General features: G+C 46.9%; 1 protein-coding gene across 3 annotated transcripts in view; it reads right to left on the reverse strand.

Annotated features, from left to right (window-relative positions):
- LOC128684910 (uncharacterized) overlaps window positions 1–22103 on the reverse strand; it is a 110460-nt gene that overhangs the window by 39278 nt on the left and 49079 nt on the right. Inside the window, exon 1 of one of the 3 annotated variants that reach the window (XM_053771258.2) lies at window positions 10429–10566. The exons of the other annotated variants lie outside the window; for them this stretch is intronic. The gene's annotated coding sequence lies outside the window, so the exon portion shown is untranslated. Of the gene's footprint in view, window positions 1–10428; window positions 10567–22103 lie in introns of those variants that run through there. 3 annotated transcript variants of the gene reach the window in all.

The following is a 22103-nucleotide window of genomic DNA, read 5'->3' on the forward strand; positions in this document are numbered from 1 at the left end:
TTGTCTTGAAGGGAAGACTTGTGTTGTCTTGAAGGGAAGACTTGTGTTGTCTTGAAGGGAAGACTTGTGTTGTCTTGAAGGGAAGACTTGTGTTGTCTTGAAGGGAAGACTTGTGTTGTCTTGAAGGGAAGACTTGTGTTGTCTTGAAGGGAAGACTTGTGTTGTCTTGAAGGGAAGACTTGTGTTGTCTTGAAGGGAAGACTTGTGTTGTCTTGAAGGGAAGACTTGTGTTGTCTTGAAGGGAAGACTTGTGTTGTCTTGAAGGGAAGACTTGTGTTGTCTTGAAGGGAAGACTTGTGTTGTCTTGAAGGGAAGACTTGTGTTGTCTTGAAGGGAAGACTTGTGTTGTCTTGAAGGGAAGACTTGTGTTGTCTTGAAGGGAAGACTTGTGTTGTCTTGAAGGGAAGACTTGTGTTGTCTTGAAGGGAAGACTTGTGTTGTCTTGAGACTTGTGTTGTCTTGAAGGGAAGACTTGTGTTGTCTTGAAGGGAAGACTTGTGTTGTCTTGAAGGGAAGACTTGTGTTGTCTTGAAGGGAAGACTTGTGTTGTCTTGAAGGGAAGACTTGTGTTGTCTTGAAGGGAAGACTTGTGTTGTCTTGAAGGGAAGACTTGTGTTGTCTTGAAGGGAAGACTTGTGTTGTCTTGAAGGGAAGACTTGTGTTGTCTTGAAGGGAAGACTTGTGTTGTCTTGAAGGGAAGACTTGTGTTGTCTTGAAGGGAAGACTTGTGTTGTCTTGAAGGGAAGACTTGTGTTGTCTTGAAGGGAAGACTTGTGTTGTCTTGAAGGGAAGACTTGTGTTGTCTTGAAGGGAAGACTTGTGTTGTCTTGAAGGGAAGACTTGTGTTGTCTTGAAGGGAAGACTTGTGTTGTCTTGAAGGGAAGACTTGTGTTGTCTTGAAGGGAAGACTTGTGTTGTCTTGAAGGGAAGACTTGTGTTGTCTTGAAGGGAAGACTTGTGTTGTCTTGAAGGGAAGACTTGTGTTGTCTTGAAGGGAAGACTTGTGTTGTCTTGAAGGGAAGACTTGTGTTGTCTTGAAGGGAAGACTTGTGTTGTCTTGAAGGGAAGACTTGTGTTGTCTTGAAGGGAAGACTTGTGTTGTCTTGAAGGGAAGACTTGTGTTGTCTTGAAGGGAAGACTTGTGTTGTCTTGAAGGGAAGACTTGTGTTGTCTTGAAGGGAAGACTTGTGTTGTCTTGAAGGGAAGACTTGTGTTGTCTTGAAGGGAAGACTTGTGTTGTCTTGAAGGGAAGACTTGTGTTGTCTTGAAGGGAAGACTTGTGTTGTCTTGAAGGGAAGACTTGTGTTGTCTTGAAGGGAAGACTTGTGTTGTCTTGAAGGGAAGACTTGTGTTGTCTTGAAGGGAAGACTTGTGTTGTCTTGAAGGGAAGACTTGTGTTGTCTTGAAGGGAAGACTTGTGTTGTCTTGAAGGGAAGGGAAGCCTTGTGTTGTCTCGAAGGGAAGACTTGTGTTGTCTTGAAGGGAAGACTTGTGTTGTCTTGAAGGGAAGACTTGTGTTGTCTTGAAGGGAAGACTTGTGTTGCCTTGAAGGGAAGACTTGTGTTGTCTTGAAGGGAAGACTTGTGTTGTCTTGAAGGGAAGACTTGTGTTGTCTTGAAGGGAAGACTTGTGTTGTCTTGAAGGGAAGACTTGTGTTGTCTTGAAGGGAAGACTTGTGTTGTCTTGAAGGGAAGACTTGTGTTGTCTTGAAGGGAAGACTTGTGTTGTCTTGAAGGGAAGACTTGTGTTGTCTTGAAGGGAAGACTTGTGTTGTCTTGAAGGGAAGACTTGTGTTGCCTTGAAGGGAAGACTTGTGTTGTCTTCAAGGGAAGACTTGTGTTGTCTTGAAGGGAAGACTTGTGTTGTCTTCAAGGGTACTGTTCCAGTACATTTCACTCAACACAGCTTCATCACGTCTTGATAAAGCTGTACCTAGAGCGAAACGTGCTGTGACTGTTATTCTGGGGTGGTCAGCGTGTACTGGCATAGTTTCTGTCTTCTTGGTCAGCAACATCCTTCAACACACGTCGCAACACCTTCCTGTGTGTTGCCTGACTCACTTCCTCTCTTGTTTAATAATAATAATAATAATAATAATAATAATAATAATAATAATAATAATAATAATAATAATAATAATCTTTTATTTCTACATGATACAACTTATACAGACCATAGCTGACATCAGTGACATACTACTATATAGAAAGACCATTGTTATGCAGAGCGTTTCGGGCAATTAGGTTAATTTTGTCCCCAGGATGCCACCCACACCAGTCGACTAACACCCAGGTACCTATTTTACTGCTAGGTAAACAGGGACAGCAGGTGTAAGGTAACTTAACACACCATTGAGATAGTACTGAACAGTGGCACTGTTCACTACTATCTTAATGGTGCCATTTTATTACAGGAGGCGGAGTCGCAGTGGAATTATCCACTAGTGTAAGTAGGTCTTCGTTTAAGTCCTAAAGAATTCCTTGTGTCAAAATCCAAAGATGTTGACATAGATTTTTCCCATTGAATTAGTCGCAGTATCATGGCAGGTCACAGCATTTCTCCATTGCAAAGAGAGACAGTTTGCAGCTCTGTACAGCAAGTTTTCCTTCTGACGTACGTCGAGCTATGTGTTTAGCTGTGCCATGACCTCGCGAGGCTAAACTGTCGTCAGAATAGAGACTAGCAGACAAAACTGTGTAGTTACCAAGCTTGTGGTGACCGGCTGCCACAAGCCGACATGATGGAGGTTTCTTCCCTGGACACCGGAAGGCAGGACTCGATACGGCGTCAACTATCGTTGATCCTATAAACCAACAACAAGAACAACTGTTGTCTGACCATGTTAAACTGCAGTTTGTAAAGGTGGGAGGTCTGTCTGAGCCGCCACCTGATTCTTGGTCTGCTTTTCTCCCAGAGAGAGAGAGAGAGAGAGACAACATATATACTGTCTAAAATTCTATATCTTCCCTATTTGTGTCTCATAACAATAAAAAGGCTTATAAATGAGCTTATGTAGGTAACAGCTCTTAGCTTGTAAATAAAGTTAGGAACCTTAACCTAACCTAGTAAAACCCTGTGTAAGAGAGAGAGAGAGAGAGAGAGAGAGAGAGAGAGAGAGAGAGAGAGAGAGAGAGAGAGAGAGAGAGAGAGAGAGAGCGAGAGAGAGAATGGAGGATTTCCAGTAGCGGGTTGCATTTCCTGGAGACATGGGTCGTATTTCCTGCAGTCGTGGGTGTTCGAAAAAAGCACTGGCCATACTATTTTTTTATGCTTCCTGAGAAGCATAATAAAACTGTGTGGTTATACGTGGGAAGGAGTGGTGACGACTCGACCCTCCGTACGTTAAAACGCAGCTTGTGTGAGCGGTGTATGTGTATGGGGGTGACTGAAGAGAAAGTCCAGGGAAAGTTGTAGGGGGAAAGTGTTGTGTTTGGGGAGAAAGACTTTCCCCCGACACTGTTCGTGTTGGTCGTATAACGGCTCACTGGCCTACTGGACCACTCCCCAGAAACACTGACTTACTGGACCACTCCCCAGAAACACTGACTTACTGGACCACTCCCCAGAAACACTGACTTACTGGACCACTCCCCAGAAACACTGACTTACTGGACCACTCCCCAGAAACACTGGCCTACTGGACCACTCCCCAGAAACACTGACTTACTGGACCACTCCCCAGAAACACTGACCTACTGGACCACTCCCTAGAAACACTGGCCTATTGGACCACTCCCTAGAAACACTGGCCTACTGGACCACTCCCCAGAAACACTGACTTACTGGACCACTCCCTAGAAACACTGCCTTACTGGACCGCTCCCCAGAAACACTGACTTATTGGACCACTCCCCAGAAACACTGACTTACTGGACCACTCCCCAGAAACACTGACTTACTAGACCACTCCCTAGAAACACCGACTTACTGGACCACTCCCCAGAAACACTGACTTGCTGGACCACTCCCCAGAAACACTGACTTACTGGACCACTCCCCAGAAACACTGACTTACTGGACCACTCCCCAGAAACACTGACTTACTGGACCACTCCCCAGTAACACTGACTTACTGGACCACTCCCCAGAAACACTGACTTACTGGACCACTCCCCAGAAACACTGACTTACTGGACCACTCCCCAGAAACACTGACTTACTGGACCACTCCCCAGAAACACTGACTTGCTGGACCACTCCCCAGAAACACTGACTTACTGGACCACTCCCCAGAAACACTGACTTACTGGACCACTCCCCAGAAACACTGACTTGCTGGACCACTCCCCAGAAACACTGACTTACTGGACCACTCCCCAGAAACACTGACTTACTGGACCACTCCCCAGAAACACTGACTTACTGGACCACTCCCCAGAAACACTGACTTGCTGGACCACTCCCCAGAAACACTGACTTACTGGACCACTCCCCAGAAACACTGACTTACTGGACCACTCCCCAGAAACACTGACTTACTGGACCACTCCCCAGAAACACTGACTTACTGGACCACTCCCCAGAAACACTGACTTACTGGACCACTCCCCAGAAACACTGACTTGCTGGACCACTCCCCAGAAACACTGACTTACTGAACCACTCCCCAGAAACACTGACTTACTGGACCACTCCCCAGAAACACTGACTTACTGGACAACTCCCCAGAAACACTGACTTACTGGACCACTCCCCAGAAACACTGACTTACTGGACCACTCCCCAGAAACACTGACTTACTGGACCACTCCCCTGAAACACTGACTTACTGGACCACTCCCCAGAAACACTGACTTGCTGGACCACTCCCCAGAAACACTGACTTACTGGACCACTCCCCAGAAACACTGACTTACTGAACCACTCCCCAGAAACACTGACTTGCTGGACCACTCCCCAGAAACACTGACTTACTGAACCACTCCCCAGAAACACTGACTTACTGGACCACTCCCCAGAAACACTGACTTACTGGACAACTCCCCAGAAACACTGACTTACTGGACCACTCCCCAGAAACACTGACTTACTGGACCACTCCCCAGAAACACTGACTTACTGGACCACTCCCCAGAAACACTGACTTACTGGACCACTCCCCAGAAACACTGACTTACTGGACCACTCCCCAGAAACACTGACTTACTGAACCACTCCCCAGAAACACTGACTTACTGGACCACTCCCCAGAAACACTGACTTACTGGACCATTCCCCAGAAACACTGACTTACTGGACCACTCCCCAGAAACACTGACTTACTGGACCACTCCCCAGAAACACTGACTTACTGGACCACTCCCTACAAACACTGACTTACTGGACCACTCCCCAGAAACACTGACTTACTGGACCACTCCCCAGAAACACTGGCCTACTGGACCACTCCCTAGAAACACTGACTTACTGGACCACTCCCCAGAAACACCGACTTACTGGACCACTCCCCAGAAACACTGACTTACTGGACCACTCCCCAGAAACATTGACTTACTAGACCACTCCCCAGAAACACTGACTTACTGGACCACTCCCTAGAAACACTGACTTACTGGACCACTCCCTAGAAACACTGACTTACTGGACCACTCCCCAGAAACACTGACTTACTGGACCACTCCCCAGAAACACTGACTTGCTGGACCACTCCCCAGAAACACTGACTTACTGGACCACTCCCCAGAAACACTGACTTACTGAACCACTCCCCAGAAACACTGACTTACTGGACCACTCCCCAGAAACACTGACTTACTGGACAACTCCCCAGAAACACTGACTTACTGGACCACTCCCCAGAAACACTGGCCTACTGGACCACTCCCTAGAAACACTGACTTACTAGACCACTCCCCAGAAACACCGACTTACTGGACCACTCCCCAGAAACACTGACTTACTGGACCACTCCCCAGTAACACTGACTTACTGGACCACTCCCCAGAAACACTGACTTACTGGACCACTCCCCAGAAACACTGACGTACTGGACCACTCCCCAGAAACACTGACTTACTGGACCACTCCCCAGAAACACTGACTTACTGGACCACTCCCCAGAAACACTGACTTACTGGACCACTCCCCAGAAACACTGACTTGCTGGACCACTCCCCAGAAACACTGACTTACTGAACCACTCCCCAGAAACACTGACTTACTGGACCACTCCCCAGAAACACTGACTTATTGGACAACTCCCCAGAAACACTGACTTACTGGACCACTCCCCAGAAACACTGACTTACTGGACCACTCCCCAGAAACACTGACTTACTGGACCACTCCCCAGAAACACTGACTTACTGGACCACTCCCCAGAAACACTGACTTGCTGGACCACTCCCCAGAAACACTGACTTACTGGACCACTCCCCAGAAACACTGACTTACTGAACCACTCCCCAGAAACACTGACTTGCTGGACCACTCCCCAGAAACACTGACTTACTGAACCACTCCCCAGAAACACTGACTTACTGGACCACTCCCCAGAAACACTGACTTACTGGACCACTCCCCAGAAACACTGACTTACTGGACCACTCCCCAGAAACACTGACTTACTGGACCACTCCCCAGAAACACTGACTTACTGGACCACTCCCCAGAAACACTGACTTACTGGACCACTCCCCAGAAACACTGACTTACTGAACCACTCCCCAGAAACACTGACTTACTGGACCACTCCCCAGAAACACTGACTTACTGGACCATTCCCCAGAAACACTGACTTACTGGACCACTCCCCAGAAACACTGACTTACTGGACCACTCCCCAGAAACACTGACTTACTGGACCACTCCCTACAAACACTGACTTACTGGACCACTCCCCAGAAACACTGACTTACTGGACCACTCCCCAGAAACACTGGCCTACTGGACCACTCCCTAGAAACACTGACTTACTGGACCACTCCCCAGAAACACCGACTTACTGGACCACTCCCCAGAAACACTGACTTACTGGACCACTCCCCAGAAACATTGACTTACTAGACCACTCCCCAGAAACACTGACTTACTGGACCACTCCCTAGAAACACTGACTTACTGGACCACTCCCTAGAAACACTGACTTACTGGACCACTCCCCAGAAACACTGACTTACTGGACCACTCCCCAGAAACACTGACTTGCTGGACCACTCCCCAGAAACACTGACTTACTGGACCACTCCCCAGAAACACTGACTTACTGAACCACTCCCCAGAAACACTGACTTACTGGACCACTCCCCAGAAACACTGACTTACTGGACAACTCCCCAGAAACACTGACTTACTGGACCACTCCCCAGAAACACTGGCCTACTGGACCACTCCCTAGAAACACTGACTTACTAGACCACTCCCCAGAAACACCGACTTACTGGACCACTCCCCAGAAACACTGACTTACTGGACCACTCCCCAGTAACACTGACTTACTGGACCACTCCCCAGAAACACTGACTTACTGGACCACTCCCCAGAAACACTGACGTACTGGACCACTCCCCAGAAACACTGACTTACTGGACCACTCCCCAGAAACACTGACTTACTGGACCACTCCCCAGAAACACTGACTTACTGGACCACTCCCCAGAAACACTGACTTGCTGGACCACTCCCCAGAAACACTGACTTACTGAACCACTCCCCAGAAACACTGACTTACTGGACCACTCCCCAGAAACACTGACTTATTGGACAACTCCCCAGAAACACTGACTTACTGGACCACTCCCCAGAAACACTGACTTACTGGACCACTCCCCAGAAACACTGACTTACTGGACCACTCCCCAGAAACACTGACTTACTGGACCACTCCCCAGAAACACTGACTTGCTGGACCACTCCCCAGAAACACTGACTTACTGGACCACTCCCCAGAAACACTGACTTACTGAACCACTCCCCAGAAACACTGACTTGCTGGACCACTCCCCAGAAACACTGACTTACTGAACCACTCCCCAGAAACACTGACTTACTGGACCACTCCCCAGAAACACTGACTTACTGGACAACTCCCCAGAAACACTGACTTACTGGACCACTCCCCAGAAACACTGACTTACTGGACCACTCCCCAGAAACACTGACTTACTGGACCACTCCCCAGAAACACTGACTTACTGGACCACTCCCCAGAAACACTGACTTACTGGACCACTCCCCAGAAACACTGACTTGCTGGACCACTCCCCAGAAACACTGACTTACTGGACCACTCCCCAGAAACACTGACTTACTGAACCACTCCCCAGAAACACTGACTTACTGGACCACTCCCCAGAAACACTGACTTACTGGACCATTCCCCAGAAACACTGACTTACTGGACCACTCCCCAGAAACACTGACTTACTGGACCACTCCCCAGAAACACTGACTTACTGGACCACTCCCTAGAAACACTGACTTACTGGACCACTCCCCAGAAACACTGACTTACTGGACCACTCCCCAGAAACACTGGCCTACTGGACCACTCCCTAGAAACACTGACTTACTGGACCACTCCCCAGAAACACCGACTTACTGGACCACTCCCCAGAAACACTGACTTACTGGACCACTCCCCAGAAACATTGACTTACTAGACCACTCCCCAGAAACACTGACTTACTGGACCACTCCCTAGAAACACTGACTTACTGGACCACTCCCTAGAAACACTGACTTACTGGACCACTCCCCAGAAACACTGACTTACTGGACCACTCCCCAGAAACACTGACTTGCTGGACCACTCCCCAGAAACACTGACTTACTGGACCACTCCCCAGAAACACTGACTTACTGAACCACTCCCCAGAAACACTGACTTACTGGACCACTCCCCAGAAACACTGACTTACTGGACAACTCCCCAGAAACACTGACTTACTGGACCACTCCCCAGAAACACTGGCCTACTGGACCACTCCCTAGAAACACTGACTTACTAGACCACTCCCCAGAAACACCGACTTACTGGACCACTCCCCAGAAACACTGACTTACTGGACCACTCCCCAGTAACACTGACTTACTGGACCACTCCCCAGAAACACTGACTTACTGGACCACTCCCCAGAAACACTGACGTACTGGACCACTCCCCAGAAACACTGACTTACTGGACCACTCCCCAGAAACACTGACTTACTGGACCACTCCCCAGAAACACTGACTTACTGGACCACTCCCCAGAAACACTGACTTACTGGACCACTCCCCAGAAACACTGTGTTGCACTCACTGCACGATCCGGGAAAGGTGTCCCCATGCTGCCTGATACCAGGGATACCTGATACCAGGGATACCATTGTAACAAGAGTCACAGTGTAATCAGTAAAGAAACTAAAAAGATATTGACTAAACTAAGTTAAAATAGGAAAAAAATAAAAAGAAAACTTGTTTTTCACTGTTTATTTCGACGTTTCAGAAGTCTTCCGAAATGCTTGAAATTTCTGGTTGATCCACTGTGGTTTAAGGTATATAATATCGACACGATGGATAAAATCAACATAAAAACAGTATAATGGGATCATTTATTGACAACGTTTCGCCCACACGGTGGACTTTATGAAGTCACAACCAGATCTAAATGGGTGAAGAGTACATGAGTACTCTCACACTGTATGTACTCACGTACTCTTAAGCCAGGTAGATCTGTGACTTGATAAAGCTCACTGTGTGGGCGAAACGTTGTCAATAAAGGCTGTTTATTTTTCTATAGGTAGATAGATGTATTGAAGCTCGTTGTTGCATGATACAACACTATACATTATAGCAGAGGTCTGAGCACAACTCACACCTCTACAACAGCGAAGCTTACACCTCTACAACAGCGAAGCTCACACTTCTACAACAGCGAAGCTCACACCTCTACAACAGCGAAGCTCACACCTCTACAACAGCGAAGCTCACACCTCTACAACAGCGAAACTTGCACCTCTACAACAGCGAAACTTACACCTCTACAACAGTGAAGCTTACACCTCTACAACAGCGAAGCTCACACCTCTACAACAGCGAAGCTCACACCTCTACAACAGCGAAACTTACACCTCTACAACAGTGAAGCTTACACCTCTACAACAGCGAAGCTCACACCTCTACAACAGCGAAGCTCACACCTCTACAACAGCGAAGCTCACACCTCTGCAACAGCGAAGCTCACACCTCTACAACAGCGAAGCTCACACCTCTACAACAGCGAAGCTTACACCTCTACAACAGCGAAGCTTACACCTCTACAACAGCTAAGCTCACACCTCTACAACACAACTATCATCAAAGATTTGTTAAATTATACCAGGAATTAAGTAAAGATCCTGGACTTGACCTTACGAGACAAACGAAGCAAATGTGATAATAATTATGGACGAGGTAGATAATAGTGGAAAAATGGACATGCTCTGTACGGGTGACACGCAGCCTTACCGACCCTCGGGTAGTAGATAGACTTTCCGTGTTTTCATAGTAGATAGACTTTACGTGATTTCAGTGTCATTACCAACTCGCTACAACCACAACCACCACACTCTAGCACCTCACCACACTACAACCACAGCCACCACACTCTAGCACCTCACCACACTTCACTACCACAGCCAGACTAACCGGGAGTGGTCACTAGATTTTCCTGTGTTCGTCAGTGATAATTATTTTCAAATTTACAGGATGTGTGTGTGTGTGTGTGTGTGTGTGTGTGTGTGTGTGTGTGTGTGTGTGTGTGTGTGTGTGTGTGTGTGTTTGTATGATCATCAAAGACTTCCTGGTCATATCCAGTAAGTCCTCCTCCATCCTTCTTCAGCTCTAAGCTACTTCCCTCACTGGTGTCTGCTTTCTGCTGTGACTATGTCTATTGTGGGTCATATTTGGCTTTCGATAGTCTGTTATTCGTAAATTGTTCACCGGCCTCTTGTCTGACTCATGTGTGTGAGTCAGGAGAGGTGAGTGAGTCAGGAGTACCCCTCCTGGAATTAATCTCCCTCTGGAAGTTCTCTTCTTGGAAGTACTCTCCCTGGAAGTACTCACCCTGGAAGTACTCACCCTGGAAGTACTCACCCTGGAAGTACTCACCCTGGAAGTGCTCATCCTGGAAGTACTCACCCTGGAAGTACTCACCCTGGAAGTACTCACCCTGGAAGTACTCACCCTGGAAGTACTCTCCCTGGAAGTACTCACCATGGAAGTACTCACCCTGGAAGTACTCACCCTGGAAGTACTCACCCTGGAAGTACTCACCCTGGAAGTACTCACCCTGGAAGTACTCACCCTGGAAGTACTCTCCCTGGAAGTACTCACCCTGGAAGTGCTCATCCTGGAAGTACTCACCCTGGAAGTACTCACCCTGGAAGTACTCTCCCTGGAAGTACTCACCATGGAAGTACTCACCCTGGAAGTACTCACCCTGGAAGTACTCACCCTGGAAGTACTCACCCTGGAAGTACTCACCCTGGAAGTACTCTCCCTGGAAGTACTCCTGGAAGTACTCACCCTGGAAGTACTCAAGTACTCACCATGGAAGTACTCACCCTGGAAGTACTCACCCTGGAAGTACTCACCCTGGAAGTACTCACCCTGGAAGTACTCACCCTGGAAGTACTCACCCTGGAAGTACTCTCCCTGGAAGTACTCACCCTGGAAGTGCTCATCCTGGAAGTACTCACCCTGGAAGTACTCACCCTGGAAGTACTCTCCCTGGAAGTACTCACCCTGGAAGTACTCACCCTGGAAGTACTCACCCTGGAAGTACTCACCCTGGAAGTACTCTCCCTGGAAGTACTCACCATGGAAGTACTCACCCTGGAAGTACTCACCCTGGAAGTACTCACCCTGGAAGTACTCACCCTGGAAGTACTCACCCTGGAAGTACTCACCCTGGAAGTACTCACCCTGGAAGTACTCACCCTGGAAGTACTCACCCTGGAAGTACTCACCCTGGAAGTACTCACCCTGGAAGTACTCACCCTGGAAGTACTCACCCTGGAAGTACTCACCCTGGAAGTACTCACCCTGGAAGTACTCACCCTGGAAGTACTCACCCTGGAAGTACTCACCCTGGAAGTACTCACCATGGAAGTACTCACCATGGAAGTACTCACCCTGGAAGTACTCACCCTGGAAGTACTCTCCCTGGAAGTACTCACCATGGAAGTACTCACCCTGGAAGTACTCACCCTGGAAGTGCTCACCCTGGAAGTACTCACCCTGGAAGTACTCACCCTGGAAGTACTCACCCTGGAAGTACTCACCCTGGAAGTACTCACCCTGGAAGTACTCACCCTGGAAGTACTCACCCTGGAAGTACTCACCCTGGAAGTACTCACCCTGGAAGTACTCACCATGGAAGTACTCACCCTGGAAGTACTCACCCTGGAAGTACTCACCCTGGAAGTACTCACCCTGGAAGTACTCACCCTGGAAGTACTCACCCTGGAAGTACTCACCCTGGAAGTACTCACCATGGAAGTACTCACCCTGGAAGTACTCACCCTGGAAGTACTCACCCTGGAAGTACTCACCCTGGAAGTACTCACCCTGGAAGTACTCACCCTGGAAGTACTCACCCTGGAAGTACTCACCCTGGAAGTACTCACCATGGAAGTACTCACCCTGGAAGTACTCACCCTGGAAGTACTCACCCTGGAAGTACTCACCCTGGAAGTACTCACCCTGGAAGTACTCACCCTGGAAGTACTCACCCTGGAAGTACTCACCCTGGAAGTACTCACCATGGAAGTACTCACCCTGGAAGTACTCACCCTGGAAGTGCTCACCCTGGAAGTACTCACCCTGGAAGTACTCACCCTGGAAGTACTCACCCTGGAAGTACTCACCCTGGAAGTGCTCACCCTGGAAGTACTCACCCTGGAAGTACTCACCCTGGAAGTACTCACCCTGGAAGTGCTCACCCTGGAAGTACTCACCCTGGAAGTGCTCACCCTGGAAGTACTCACCCTGGAAGTACTCACCCTGGAAGTGCTCACCCTGGAAGTACTCACCCTGGAAGTACTCACCCTGGAAGGTTATACACTGATCCCAGTGATTCACTTGTTGGGTAAAAGGACACAAGTGCAACTAATGAGAAAGTTTATTGTGGCAACGTTTCGCTCTCCAGGGAGAGTACTTCCAGGGAGAGTACTTCCAGGGTGAGTACTTCCAGGGAGAGTACTTCCAGGGAGAGTACTTCCAGGGTGAGTACTTCCAGGGAGAGTACTTCCAGGGAGAGTACTTCCAGGGAGAGTACTTCTAGGGAGAGTACTTCCAGGTTGAGTACTTCCAGGGAGAGTACTTCCAGGGTGAGTACTTCCAGGGAGAGTACTTCCAGGGAGGGTACTTCAAGGGAGAGTACTTCCAGGGAGAGTACTTCAAGGGAGAGTACTTCAAGTTTGAGTACTTCCAAGGAGAATACCTCAAGCTGAGTACTTAAAGGAAGAGTACTTCCATAGTAAGTACTTCCAGGGAGAATACTTCAAGTTGAGTACTTCAGGGAAGAGTACTTTCATAGTGAGTACTTCCAGGGTGAGTACTTCCAGTGTGAGTACTTCCAGTGTACTTCCATGGAAAGTAATTCTAAGGAGAGTACTTCCAGGGTGAGTACTTCCGGTGTGAGTACTTCCAGTGTACTTCCATGGAAAGTAATTCTAAGGAGAGTACTTCCAGGGTGAGTACTTCCGGTGTGAGTACTTCCAGTGTACTTCCATGGAAAGTAATTCTAAGGAGAGTACTTCCAGGGTGAGTACTTCCAGTGTGAGTACAAGTGTACTTCCATGGAAAGTAATTCTAAGGAGAGTACTTCCAGGGTGAGTACTTCCAGTGTGAGTACTTCCAGTGTACTTATATGGAAAGTAATTCTAAGGAGAGTACTTCCAGGGTGAGTACTTCAGGGAAAGTACTTCCAGGGAGAGTACTCGAGTGTACACAGGACTGTGTACACATACTAGTGTACACGTGTGTTATGATTAGATCAACCGGAAGTGAAGACCCCTCCCAGGTTATTATTAGTCCCTCCCCTCCCTCCCAGTCCCCTCCCTCCCTCCCTGTCCCCTCCCTCCACTCCCTCCCTCCCACCTTCCATCCCACAATACTTCCCTCCCATCTTTCCTCTCCCATCCACCTTCCTTCTCTCACCAGTGACAATTAAGTCATGTATATACATAACATACTTACCGATATACATAGCATATACATACAGGTATACATAATAGCAGTGCTATAAGTGTATAACTTCCCCAGTGAGAGAGAGAGAGAGAGAGAGAGAGAGAGAGAGAGGGTAACACTGGTCTAAAATTAAATCTCTCTTGTTTCTTGATCTGTGTGTGTGTGTGTGTGTGTGTGTGTGTGTGTGTGTGTGTGTGTGTGTGTGTGTGTGTGTGTGTGTGTGTGTGTGTGTGTGTGTGTGTGTGTATGTGTGTGTGTGTGTGTGTGTGTGTGTGTGTACTCACCTATTTGTACTCACCTATTTGTGGTTGCAGGGGTCGAGTCACAGCTCCTGGCCCCGCCTCTTCGCTGATTGCTACTAGGTCCTCACTCTCCCTGCCCCATGAGCTCTATCATACCTCGCCTTAAAACTATGTATGGTTCCTGCCTCCACCACATCACTTTCTAGGCTATTCCATGGCCTGACTACTCTATGACTGAAGAAATACTTCCTAACATCCCTTTGATTCATCTGAGTCTTCAACTTCCAATTGTGACCTCTTGTGTCTGTGTCCCATCTCTGGAACATCCTGTCTTTGTCCACCTCGTCTATTCCGCGCAGTATTTTATATGTCGTTATCATGTCTCCCCTGACCCTCCTGGCCTCCAGTGTCGTCAGGCCGATTTCCCTCAACCTTTCTTCATAGGACAATCCCCGTAGCTCTGGGACTAGTCTTGTTGCAAACCTTTGCACTTTCTCTAATTTCTTGACGTGCTTGACTAGGTGTGGATTCCAAACTGGTGCTGCATACTCCAGTATGGGCCTGACGTAGATGGTGTACAGAGTCTTAAACGAATCCTTACTGAGGTATCGGAACGCTATCCGTAGGTTTGCCAGGCGCCCGTATGCTGCAGCAGTTATCTGATTGATGTGCGCCTCAGGAGATATGCTCGGTGTTATACTCACCCCCAGATCTTTTTCCTTTAGTGAGGTTTGCAGTCTTTGGCCATCTAAACTATATTGTGTCTGCGGTCTTCTTTGCCCTTCCCCAATCTTCATGACTTTGCATTTGGCAGGGTTAAATTCTAGGAGCCAGTTGCTGGACCAGGCTTGTAGCCTGTCCAGATCTCTTTGTAGTCCTGCCTGATCCTCGTCCGATTCGATTCTTCTCATTAACTTCACATCGTCTGCAAACAAGGACACTTCTGAGTCTATCCCTTCCGTTATGTCGTTCACGTATACCAAGAACAGCACAGGTCCTAGGACTGACCCCTGTGGAACCCCGCTTGTCACAGGCGCCCACTCTGACACCTCGTCGCGTACCATGACTCGTTGTTTCCTCCCTGTCAGATATTCTCTGATCCATTGCAGTGCCTTTCCTGTTATGTGTGCCTGGTCCTCTAGCTTTTGCAGTAACCTCTTGTGAGGAACTGTGTCGAAAGCCTTCTTGCAGTCCAAAAATACGCAGTCGATCCACCCCTCTCTCTCTTGTCTTACTTCTGTCACCTTGTCATAAAACTCTAGTAGGTTTGTGACACAGGATTTTCCTTCCCTGAAACCGTGCTGGTTGTCAATTATACACTTGTTTCTTTCCAGGTGCCCCACCACTCTCCTCCTGATGATCTTCTCCATGACCTTGCATACTATACACGTTAGAGATACAGGTCTGTAGTTTAGTGCCTCATGTCTGTCTCCCTTTTTAAAAATTGGGACTACATTTGCCATTTTCCATACCTCAGGGAGTTGCCCAGTTTCAAATGATGTGTTGAAGATCTTTGTTAATGGCTCACACAATATCTCTGCTCCCTCTTTAAGGACCCATGGAGAGATGTTGTCTGGTCCCACCGCCTTTGAGGTGTCAAGTTCGCATAGCAGCTTCTTCACCTCCTCCTTGGTTATATGTACCTCATCCAGCACTTGCTGGTGTGCCCCCCTGTTCTGATTTCTTGGAGTCCTACTGGTTTCCACTGTAAATACCTCTTTAAATCTTGTGTTGAGCTCCTGACATACCTCTCGGTCGTTTCTTGTGAATTCCCCATCACCCTTCCTCAGTCTGATTACCTGGTCCTTGACTGTTGTTTTCCTCCTGATGTGGCTGTACAACAGCTTCGGGTCAGTCTTTACTTTTGATGCTATGTCATTTTCATATTGTCTCTGAGCCTCCCTTCTTATCTGTGCATATTCGTTTCTGGCTCTTCGGCTGATTTCTTTATTTTCCTGAGTTCTCTGTCTTCTGTACCTTTTCCATTCTCTATTACACCTAGTTTTTGCCTCCCTACACCTTTGGGTGAACCAAGGACTCGTTCTGTTCTTCCCATTATTTCTGTTTCCCTTGGGAACAAACTTCTCCTCTGCCTCCTTGCATTTTGTTGCTACATAATCCATCATTTCTTGTACTGGTTTTCCTGTCAGTTCCCTCTCCCACTGAATGTCTTGAAGGAAGTTCCTCATGCCTGAGTAGTTCCCCCTTTTGTAGTTTGGTTTTTCCCAGCCTATTCCTGCTACTCTCTCCACTTGGAGCTCAACTATGTAGTCGAAGCACAGAACCACATGATCACTAGCTCCCAGGGGCCTTTCATACATGATACCCTCGATGTCCGAACTACTCATGGTGAATACAAGGTCCAACCTTGCTGGTTCGTCCTCTCCTCTCTCTCTGGTAGTGTCTCTAACATGTTGATGCATGAGGTTCTCCAGTACCACATCCATCATCTTGGCTCTCCATGTTTCGGGACCCCCATGGGGCTCCAGGTTTTCCCAGTCAATCTCCTTGTGATTGAAATCACCCATAACTAGTAACTTTGCTCCCCCCATGTGTGCTCTCCTGGCCACCTCGGCTAGTGTGTTGATCATTGCTCTGTTGCTCTCATCGTATTCTTCTCTTGGCCTCCTGCAGTTCTGTGGTGGGTTGTACATTACTGCAATTATCACCTTATGTCCCTCAGACTGGATTGTTCCTACTAAGTAGTCCCTTTCGCCCATGCCATCCATTCCTTCCATTTTCTCAAAACCCCACTGGTTTGTGTGTGTGTGTGTGTGTGCGTGTGCGTGTGCGTGTGCGTGTGTGTGTGTGTGTGTTGTGTGTGTGTGTGTGTGGTGTGTGTGTGTGTGTGTGTGTGTGGTGTGTGTGTGTGTGTGTGTGTGTGTGTGTGTGTGTGTGTGTGTGTGTGTGTGTGTGTGTGTGTGTGTGTGTGTGTGTGTGTGGGGTGTGTGTGTATGTGTGGTGTGTGTGTGTGTGTGTGTGTGTTTGTGTGTGTGTGTGTGTGTGTGTGTGTGTGTGTGTGTGTGTGTGTGTGTGTGGGGTGTGTGTGTATGTTTGGTGTGTGTGTGTGTGTGTGTGTGTGTGTGTGTGTGTGTGTGTGAGTGTGTGTGTGTGTGTGTGTGTGTGTGTGTGTGTGTGTGTGTGTGTGTGTGTGTGTGTGTCTGTGTGTGGTGTGTGTGGTGTGTGTGTGGTGTGTGTGTGGTGTGTGTGTATGTGTGTGTGTGTGTGTGTGTGTGTGTGTGTGTGTGTGTGTGTGGTGTGTGTGTATGGGGGGGTGTCATGTGGGTTCGATAACGTGGATGGGGTAAAAATACTCACGTAGGCTGGTAGTACATATAATATATAATGGGAAGAATAGGAAGCACCATCAGCCGACCTGCCTCTCTCTGCTCCCTATCTTCGACTGACCCACAAGTGCCTACAGGGTGAGCGGTGTTTGAAATCCTGCTATGGTCAGCAGCAACATGAATAACAGTCAGTGATTCATGCAGACGGTTAGTAGTGAGTCATCTAATGGTACACTGGTTACTGGTAACTGGTTACTAGGAACTGGTACTAGTACTGAGAGCTCGGCGACGCTAACGTATGTCGTCCCGACATACAGCTAATACAAACTAGAGACGGCAGGTGTACGGCTTGGGCTGATTCTATACAATGTCAAAGTACACAACAATTGAACATTATAACATACATAAGTAGAATATTGGAATGGAAGCTTACGTAACTGAAACTGTAATGAAACTGTAATGCATTACAAGGTATAATATAGCACAACTCATCGAATGAAACTCAACGTTGGGATTACACAACAGAAGTGATAAAAAAAAATTTGATCAATCAATCTGTATTCATGTGATCTATGGATTCTGAGGAAGAAATATATACAAAGAAAGAAGTGTTTAATAGAAAGGCAGATTCAGTGCACTCAAATGTAGACTGTTAACTCTCAGAATTCAGAGAGAACGTGAACACAAAAAAAAAAAAATTATTGAATACTGATAAGTTGATACTGTAATTATTCATCTATACAGGTTATTTACATTTAACCCCAACTCTGCTAGGGTGAGATTGACATATGCAGAATGGGTGTCATCTCTGGGAGGATCAAACTCTGTTGCACTGGCTAACTCATGCTGTATTTGAGGCAAATCTGAATTGGTAGTTACAAATGATACTTGAGGATTTCTCAATACCTGTCGTGTACGTAGGGAATAACGACATTCAGGTTGATCGTCTGACTGAGTATCAGAGGTAGAGAGTACAGGATCAGGAGGATTGGCAGAGTCTGTCACATTAGTCTGGGTTGGAACATCATTATTATCACATACTAACTTCATATGATCTAAATGCGATTCTTTATACTGACCAGTACTAATTTCTCTAACCTTATACTTATTGCCATTGATATGTTCAACTACTCGATAAGGACCAACAAACTTTTGATCAAGCTTTGGCATTGCAGACGTTTTGTTAAAGTTAGTCAGCATAACTCTCGAACCTATTTTGATTTTGGATGGCTTTGCTCGAGTGTTAGCGACTCTTGTAAATTCTGCTGTTGATTTATGAAGTGTTTCACGGATTCTTCTAAAAACACTTTGAGCTAAGCTGGTACGAGTTGCTATGAAATCATCAGGGTTGTAATTTGGTTTCAGATTAGAATATAACAACTCATAAGGCAAACGTTTATCTACACCGAACAATGCATAATGTGGAGTGTCACCTATAGAAACATTGTAAGCAGAATTTATAGCACACTGCACATCAGGTATAACTTCATCCCAAGTTTCACTGTTGGGATTGATAGTGTCTCTCAAGACATAAAGTACTTATTGGTTCGTTCCGCTAACCCATTGCTGGCAGGATGATGAGGAACAATGGTGGATTTAGAGATCTTGTACAAGGTACACAAATTTTCGAGAATCTCATTACAGAATTCACCACCATTATCTGTTACTTGGGACTTAGGGGTGGTATGCCTGCAGATAATGCGTTCTTTAAATGCTTTAGCTACTGTCTCGGCAGTCTTATCTGCAATAGGAACTAACTCACAATATCTGGTGAAATGGTCTACCATAACACACAGATGTTTGTTGCCCTGGAGGGAACATTGGAAATTAGTTAACAGATCTAGCGCAACTCTTTCCCACGGTTCGCTAGTAGTTGGATACACTTGGATTGGATTAGGACCATTAGCATTACCTTTATGTTGCATGCAGACACTACATTTCTTAACATACTCAGAAATATCAGTTGCCATACGAGGCCAAAAGTATTTCAATCTGGCTTGTTTTACTGAACGATCCATACCAGGGTGCACAACACCTGGTACATCGTGAACTAGCTGTAAGGCTACATTCACTAGTGACTGTGAAATTACTAACTGGTAAACTCTTCTGCTAGGAGTACCCAACTCGGCTGTTCGATACAGTAAATCTTGGTTCATGACAAAGTCACTGATGGGTGCTGGTGGCTTCACAGTCAGATCTTCCTGGAGCAGGAATCGAATCACACCAGACCACATGGGATCTGCTCGTTGAGTATTCTTTACATCTTCGGCAGTAAATGGAGGGTCTGCAGTTACTATACTAACATGTCGCGATAAGGCATCTGCGACTACATTTGACTTGCCAGGTAAGTGTTCAAAGGTGGGATTGAACTCTTGGATAGTCAAGGTCCATCTGGCTAACCTTCCAGTAGGTTGTTTGTTCTGGAATAAAGGTATCAGTGGAGCATGGTCTGTCAAGACATGAACAGAGTACTGATAAATAATGTCTCGGAAGTGCTTTAAAGACCATACTATTGCTAAAGCTTCTTGCTCAGTTACTGTATAATTACATTCAGCCTTTGTCAGACTCGGCTAGCAAATGCAACTGCGTTGTACTTGCCATCAGTTTTCTGAGCTAGTACAGCACCTATGCCAATTGAACTAGCATCAGTTGTCAGATAGAAGGGCTTAGAAAAATCTGGAAATTTCAAAATTGGAGCAGATGTTAGCTTTTCTTTTAGAGTTTGGAATGCTCTTTCTTGACGGAAGGTCCAAACAAAAGGAGCATCTTTCTTAAGCAACTCAGTTAGAGGAGCAGCTATGGAAGAAAAATTGGCAATGAAAGATCTATAAAAACCTGCTAAGCCCACAAAGGATCTTACGGCATCAGCAGTTTTGGGAGTTGGAAAATTTAGTACTGCAGTTACTTTACTTTGGTCAGTCGTAACCCCTCTAGGAGTGACTACGTGACCAAGAAACTTAATTTCTGACCTGAAAAATTGACATTTAGACAGTTTGATCTTTAAATTGGCTTCTTCAAGCTTACCAAGTACTACATTAAGTCTTTTCAAGTGTGTATCCACGTCTTTAGACATAACGATTACGTCATCTAAGTACACCATAAGTGCATTACCTATGAGACCTCTAAAGATATTAGTCATGAGCCTTGAGAACGTGATAGGGGAAGATCGTAATCCAAACGCCATACGGAGGAAGTGATAATGACCTGTAGGAGTGGAGAATGCAGTTAGCTCTTGGCTGTCCTCGTGAAGAGGGACTTGCCAAAACCCTTGTAACAAGTCCAGGGTTGAATGTGTGTGTGTGTGTGTGTGTGTGTGTGTGTGTGTGTGTGTGTACACTCATTACGCCATAACGATTAGTGAGGCTGTGCCTGGACCACCGTCAGCTACTGTCCACCATTAACCACCATCAGCCACTACAAACCACCGTCAGCTACTGTCAGCCACTAACCACCGTCAGCCACTATTAACCACTGTCAGCCGCTATCCGTCACTAATAGCCGTTGTCAACTGCCAGCCACTGTCAGCCACTTACTAACAGCTGTCAGCCACTGTCAGTCACTACTAATCACTGTCAGCTACTTACTAACAGCTGTCAGCCACTGTCAGTCACTACTAACCACTGTCAGTAGTCACTACTAGTCACTGTCAGTAGTCACTACTAGTCACTGTCAGCAATCACTAGTGGCTGACAGTAACTGACGGTGGTTAGCAGTGGCTGGCAATATACCTTTACATTTGATATACCTTTGAAGAGTTTCGAGTGTCACTACTCTCGGAGCCCGGCCATGGGCCAGGCTCATCTGATGCTTACCTGGTAGCTGACTGTAGTTAGCAGTGGCTGACAGTAGCTGATGATGGTTACTAGTACCTGATTCTATCGTCATTGGAGAACAGAAGGATCAGAGGAGGCATGATAACAACATGAAAAATACTAATAGGAGTGACAGATGGGGGGACAGGCTGCTTGAGAGGCGGGAAACAGGTACCCGGGGGCACAGGTGAGTCACTGGGATGTCAGGAAGTAGTTATTCAGCCTCAGGGTGGTCAAGTAGTGGAATAACCTGGAGGAAGAAGTGGTGGAGGCAGACTCCAGGAGCTAGAGCTCGACCCCTGCAGCCACATAAAAATACACATATCAGACATAAACAGAGATGTAAACCACAGCGCTGTATCATCTTTTTGCAGACGATACTAGGATCTGCATGAGAGTGTCATCCATTGAGGACACGGCAAAGCTCCAAGAAGATATAAACCAAGTTTTCCAATGGGCAACAGAGAACAATATGATGTTCAATGAAGACAAATTCCAACTACTCCGTTATGGAAAACTGGAGGAAATAATAACTAGAACTGAGTATACTACAAACTCCAATCACACAATAGAGCGGAAAAGTAATGTGAAGGACCTGGGAGTGGTAA

The sequence above is a fragment of the Cherax quadricarinatus genome, chromosome 5 (assembly GCF_038502225.1).
Source record: "Cherax quadricarinatus isolate ZL_2023a chromosome 5, ASM3850222v1, whole genome shotgun sequence".
Classification (NCBI taxonomy): domain Eukaryota; kingdom Metazoa; phylum Arthropoda; class Malacostraca; order Decapoda; family Parastacidae; genus Cherax; species Cherax quadricarinatus.